This window comes from Montipora foliosa, chromosome 4 (assembly GCF_036669935.1).
Source record: "Montipora foliosa isolate CH-2021 chromosome 4, ASM3666993v2, whole genome shotgun sequence".
Taxonomy (NCBI): Eukaryota; Metazoa; Cnidaria; class Anthozoa; order Scleractinia; family Acroporidae; genus Montipora; species Montipora foliosa.
In genome coordinates this window covers 37809673-37816592 of record NC_090872.1, presented here as the reverse complement: position 1 = coordinate 37816592, position 6920 = coordinate 37809673, and the positions used below count along the sequence as shown (strand labels likewise).

Genomic DNA, 6920 nt, shown 5'->3' with positions numbered 1-6920 from the left:
ATTGCATGGGTCATTTGTTTATTTCATTTTAAGACTAGCAAGTTAAAGTATTAAATATGATTTCTCACGAAAGACGCTTGTCTTGTGATGGTATAGTGGTTGTGTCTCGTAAAAGTATATCACTGTGTGCCATCTATGCCTGCCTGATTTACATGCTCGACGACAAATAGCACCTGTCACACACTGGTAGTTTCAACTATCCTTCTGAGCACACGGGCTGCCCAAAGCATTTTCGAAACTTTTTGGACTGGAAAAGCCACTTCTTAGACAAAAAACTGTTTACTCTAAAAAGCGGATGTTACAGCATGTTACAGGGGAACCCAACGAGAATATAGTTCAAAACCACTTAAACATAGCATTGTCAAACGTATTTTAGTATTTAAATGGTAGATATAAGCATATTTTTATCCCCTAAAAATTTTTCATCTGTTAGGGTTTCCTAGCTGAAAGCCTAGTGATCCGAAAATTATAGGGATTAAAACTTACCTTTTCGAAATTTTCAGCCAGAAAAAAAGGCTCCCGAAAATCCTAGGTGAACTTTTTAGGGTAAAAATCCGTTAAAAATGGGAAATTATACCAATTTTTAGATGTTTGAAAATCCTAGGACAGGCAGGCAAGAAAGAAATTTTACAACAAATGTTCCGAAAATTCTACATCTCAAATCGTCTTCCGAACAGATATTTTCCGAAATTGACGTTGGGTGCCCCTGATGTTATTAAGCGAAAAAAAGCAAATAAATGCAAAGTTCAAGATTTCCAACAATTTCCTTCATAAATTACAAGCCTTGGGTTTCTGTCTTGTTCGAACTACATAAGAAAGGTAGATTTCGGAAAGACACGTCCGGTAACGATAGTAAGGCTAATTAGTATAAATACACAGGTGATTATACAAAATCGCGCTCTCATTGGCTCGCTATCTCGGATTATCAGCCGATAATCACCTCGACGGACAAAATGGCTGCCAGTAGTCGTTTTGCCACTGTAAGTGAGGATGATTTTCGGGTTGAAATGTTTTTTTTTTTCTCTTTTTTGAAATAATCACCTGTGTAGGGTTTATACTAAAACAATTATTAACTCAAAGAATACAGATTTTGCATTTTTATAAGGATTTAAGCAAGTCGCAAACTTAATTATTGAGAGGAACACTATATGGAGAAAGGTTCGTGTATTACCAACAACAAATCATTCCACACATATCATACATGGGTTTCCGAGAAAAAAATCTTTTTTCCTTCCCCTTGTACATGATTCTTCCTTTCATATTTTGACTTTGGCTGAATCTGTCTGAAATAAGAAAACAAAGCAAAGATGCTAAAGCTCTATTATCAAAAATTAACATCAATTACATCCGAGTGTATTCCTTTTTGCCAACGACACATCGAGAAACGACTTATGCTACATTAACTTTCCTTCTACCAAGTTGAATAAAATACTCATCCATTTCCTGTTTCAGTTTCAGAGTGTGACTGCGAGACTTTCACCTCCTTTGAAGGAGCTGTAACGGTAGCACGAGACAGGCAGTACTGGGCTTATGTCGGCTGGGACAGGAAGAGATTCTTTCTCGTATCATTTATAATGTTTTTTTTTTCCAATGGTATCATCATACTTCATCTTTAGCAATTATATGTCGATCGCAGCTTTGACGTTACCATCTTAATCATAATAAAGTGAAAACACAAATATTTTTACAATACATGTTTGATCAACCAGTTGCTAAGTTTCAAAATGATCCCATTTTATTCTATGGTTGGTTGAGAAAACATGATTGGCAACCAACCACATGCATTTTAAAATTGAAGAGTCTCTAGTTATTCGTGATTTAAAGCCAGCCTTTATAAACGTTGGCAGTGAAAAACTTTATGTCTATTGTAAGCGAATTTTTTGTCGTTCATATTCGTTGTTTCCCCGGCAATCCGTTTCAGTGAGATAATTGAAGTTAAATTTGTCTGTACCTGAATAATAACCAATTTTGATGATGTATGTTGTAACATACGAAAAGTTAAGTTTATAAAACGTTATGTAGTTCAAGCAACCGCTCTTTGTGTTTTATTCCTATTGAAACTCAAATGGCGCAAGTCAAATAATCGTCATAGTAAAGTGAATTTCACATTGATAGCCCATTTTTTATTTTAGCATGCAAATGTACATTTGGTGTGTCGAGAAAGCAAATTTTCTATGTTAAACCGACCAGAAAAATTATGTTTTGTCTGCAGTTATCTCCTTTGGTAAAGTCAACTTTCTTGATGCTTATTGTTTTACCATAGGATAGGGTTTTATACCAAAGGTGACCTCAGCCATTAAAGGCAAAAATTCCACGGGGAAATCTGATGTTCAAAAACCAAATATTTACCGGCCCTGGTCAGAGTTTTTCTCTGTCCTTGTGTGGGCCCATTTCCATCAGTAGGGCTAACGCTCACATGGTTCATATGGGATAGAAATCTGACACTTCACATTACACTCTATTCAGTTAACTCTGTTTAAAATATAAGTGCTACACGGCCAACGTTTGTATAAACGTAACCTTACCTTTCTATGCATATGACAGTTCGCTCTCAGCAGGAACAATACAGTCGCAATTAGATGTTGAAGTGACCGTGACCCTGCACAATCTTTTGTTTTTGATTCGCAAGTTAATTTCGAATAAATTAGTCGAAGCTTTTGATTGGTTATCCTGCAGGGTCAAGGCCAAAAAGGCGAACAAAAGCATGAAACAAAGAAACTTGTCGAGTTTCATAACCAGCCTAAATATATTAACTATGCTCTCAGGCAGTGTGTGAATGTGGCTTCAAATAGTATACAGAACACGAATTTGAAAATCTGAAAGCCAAAAACTCTCATGCTACATACTGATTTAGCCGCATTCACACACTTCATTTTTAAGCTAGTCAGTAAATGACATCACTTTCTCCTCGCCAAGTAATGGCGGACCGTTAAATGAGCAAATGGAGTTAAAATAAACAGTCTTAATAATAGTACAAAAAGTTTCGCCTGTTGAGCATTCAATACAAGTACTTTCGAGATGTGAAGAAAACTAGAATTGATTTTTTTCATCGCAGTAGCTTTTTAACAAAAAATTAATGTGTAAGATTTTAGCAATTATATAAACGAAAATCAAGCATACGTCAATTTGCAAGCTACTGTTATTGTTATTGTTATTGAAAGCGTTGAAGTGGCGTAGTGAACTTTTTTAAATTTCAACTATCATTTTTTCTATTTTCTGGACCCGCGACAATGTATACATGACCATGGACAACGTCGACCCGCGATAATTCCCCTGCGACACGCGACAAGCGCCAATACATTATCTCAAGAAAGGATAGTCGAACGGGTGGTCGCTTTCACAGCGCGGAAACAACCGACGAGTTGCTTCGAGTAGTAGGCTGCCATTTCGGGAAAGTCTATTTTTTAATCTGTGGCCACAACTTTTGACCTAAGTCGGTGTTCTAAAGTCCGTAACTCCCTCTGGGCATCTTTCAAAATTATACCAGGTCTGACAGACCTGTTTGCAATTCAGATGACCACTCGATCGAAGAGCCCGAGGATAAACAGCTTTGTAAAAAGGTTAGAAGAAATGAAAATATTAATTCGCGAATTTTATTTTTATGTCAAAACATGATAATCTCGAATTTCGCGTGAACGTGACTAAGTTTTACAAAGGGGTATAGGAGACCCTCTTTGAAAAGCAGTTTGATAGGCTTCCGCGGCAAAATCTCCAACAGCGATTGAGTATAACAATCCTTTGTCTTGTTTGTAACTTACGATTTGAAGGCTTTTTCAGGGGCACCAAACGATAATCTTCGGTGAATTATTTGTTCGGGAACTGTTCTAAGAACTTCGTTACAAGGAGCCAAGAAATGTCTCTCAAGGGCTTTTGGCTTAATTTGCTCGTTGGGTGCCCTTGCTGTTTTTTGTGATATAGATATGTTAAAGGTAAATTTTAAATTCAAGTTAAAATGATTTCAACCTAGGTAAATTTAATTTTTAACTGGGTTGAAATTGAAAGAAGGGAACATCAACAAAAAGTCCATCAATTGTTAGCAAGTATAAGTAAATCGGTGCTGGGTTTAAGGGGATTTGGTTAGCATACGTCTTTTATGAGATAGTCTAAAATGCCTTTGGTTGTTTTTAGTCTAAGTACTGATTTTAATGTTTAGCATTAAGGTTGGGGTTAGGTATACTGTGCATGATAACTAATTTTGCTTTTTTATCTGAGACAACAGAAAAACAAAACCTTGTTTAATAAGAATTACCTCCATTTGACTTTGTTTTATTTTAATTTTTCTGATTTTGGAAGGAAAAGGACATCCGAAAATTGACTTTTTATAAGTCAGATTATTGAATGATGTACAGATACTTGTACAAATGTAGTTCAGTATAAAATCCCTTTGTGGTTATAAGTACTTGGACAATCAAATTCAGAGTTTTTTCTGTTAGTAGTAGCATCCTCGTCTCGAAGAGGCGATGGTTAGCGCTGGGGATTTGGGCAGGATCTTGTATGACTGTGTAGCCCGATCCTGGAGTGGCAGTCTCTGTTGCAGGTGGCGCAGACGTGCCTTGTGGACTCGCGAGCAGAGGGTGCCAGTTCTTTCCCCCTCTCTTTTGCATGTAGCCTGGACTCTAGCGTTCGCTTCCACCTTTGAAACCCCCGCTGTGACACTTTGCCACCATTTATCTCGGAGTTTGGCGATGCCCTCCCATGCACTGGTGTCGATTAGTGCAGATCGAAAGTCTCGCTTGATGACGTCCTTGTAGCGCAGCAGCGGTCGGTGGTCAGGCTCCATGCGATGTGCATGGCTGAGCCATCGAAGGCGTCGCTGAATGAGCAGTGATGGCATGCTCAGTGAGCCAGCGCACTCCAGGACCTCGGTGTTGGTGACTCTGTCCTGTCACTGATGTGCAGCAGGCGCCGAAGGCAGCGGAGGTGGAATCCGTTGAGTCGCCGCTCTTGTCTGACATAGGTCGTGCACGACTCGCTGCCATAAAGCAGAGTCGAAAGGACACAAGCTTGGTCGACAGACATCTTGGTCCTTTTGCTCAACAGGTCATTGCCCCACACTCGCTTGTTGAGTTTGGCCATGACAGCGGCTGCTTTGGCGATCCTGAAGCTGATCTCAGCATTGAGCGAAGTCGAGCTTGACACGGTGGAGCCCAAGTAGGAGAAGGTGTCCACAACCTCCAGCTCCGTGTTGTCGATGGTGATGACTGGGGGGGGGGGGGGGGGGACTCAGCACCTTGCACCAGGATGTTGGTCTTCCTGAGGCTTATCGTTAGCCCAAACTCCTTGCAGGCGTGGTATGAGCACGACGTAAGTTTTGGTTTTGGCACGGAGTCTAGCGATGTTGAAGAGTTTGCCGTCTGACCTCGTCTGGACGTAGACACCTTCTGTACAGTCTACAAAGGTATGGAGCAGCATCGAGAAGAAAATCCCGAACAGGGTTGGAGCAAGGATACAGCCCTGCTTTACTCCACTGCTGACTGGGAAGGCATTGGAGGTGGCCCCATCGAAGCAGACCGTACTCTGCATGTCCTGGTGAAAGGAGGTGCTGATCTCCAGGAGCTTTGGAGGGCAGCCAATCTTCTGGAGGGCCTTGAGGAGCCCGCTTCTGCTCATCCAGTCAAAAGCTTTGGTGAGGTCCACGAAGGCAAGGAACAATGGCTGCTGCTGCTGCTCTCGACACTTCTCCTGCAGGTTACGGAGAGAGAAGATCATGTACACTGTGGAAATCCCGGCTCTGAAGCAGGGAAGCCACACTGTGACTCGAGGAAGACTTGTGAGGCAAGGCGAGGCAGGCGGGTCAAGGTGACCCGAGCCAGGACTTTGCCAACGATGCACAGAAAAGAGATGCTGCGATAGTTGTTCCAATCACTATGGTCACCCTTGTTCTTGTACAGGGTTACTATGTTGACATCTCTCGTGTCTTGGGGGATAAGACCTTGCTCCCAGCACAGGCAGAGGAGCTCATGAAGCGGTTGCAGGATTGTTTGCTTCCCATGCTTCAAAAACTTTCGGCGCGATACCGTCCTTCCTCGGTGCCTTGCCACAGGCGAGACCGTCGATGACTATGCTGAGCTCTTCCAGTGTCGGCGTGTTGTCAAGCTCCTCCTCTATGACTGGTAACCCAAGCAGGGCGTTAAGGGCAGTGTCTGTGACCATGTTCTGGGTTGAGTAGAGCTCGAGATAATGCTTCACCCAACGCTGCAGCTGCATGCTCTGATCAGTGATGACCTCGCCAGTCTTTGATTTAAGCGCGGCTGTTTTGACGCTCGTAGGGCCGGTGGCAGTTTTGATGTCCTCATACATCCCCTTTGCGTGGCCACAGTCCGCTGCTAGCTGGATTTTGGCGCATAGGTTCTGCCAGTACTCGTTGGCTCAGCGGCGGGTGGTCTGCTGGGCCTTGCTCCTAGCTGCTCGAAGGGCGTCGCGTGTGGTTGGGAAAGAGTTCTGCTTGTGAGCCAGCATCGGTTTCCTCTTGGCCTCCGTGTGACTGGCTGCATTTCTTCCCAGCAAGCCTCGAACCAGTCAGCATTCTTGCGTTCTTTCTTGGCGAATGCAGCCATGGCAGAGTCGTAGATGGCATCACGGAGGAGTCGTCCATTAGCTGAAGGTCAACGGAGGGACCAGGTCACATGGTTGCGAATGTTCCAGCTTACGACTCCAAGAGCTGGAGTCTTCGTAGCTTTTTGCTTTTGACTGCTTGGTGCAAGTACTTGCTCGCTTGTTGGGAGGGTCCCCTATGCTCTATGCACCTTACTTGCTGGGGGCTGCCCAGCTTGAGTCGAGCGGTAGCCATCCAATGAAGCTGAGAGGGCTTCTCCCACCGTCGGAGGAGACCCCTGGTGCTCCTTCTTACGCTAATCAGTCGGAGCTTAGAACGGATAAGCTGCCTCGTCACGTGTTGTACCGGAGTCTTGCGACACCGC

General features: G+C 42.9%; 1 long non-coding RNA gene across 1 annotated transcript in view; it reads left to right on the top strand.

Moving 5' to 3' along the window:
• Nucleotides 1–5182, top strand: part of LOC138000743 (uncharacterized) — a 27812-nt gene extending 22630 nt beyond the window's left edge. The window contains exon 3 of the long non-coding RNA XR_011123189.1: nucleotides 1453–5182. This is a non-coding gene — a long non-coding RNA (uncharacterized lncRNA). The remainder of the gene's footprint in view (nucleotides 1–1452) is intronic.
• Nucleotides 5183–6920: the final 1738 nt, after the last annotated feature.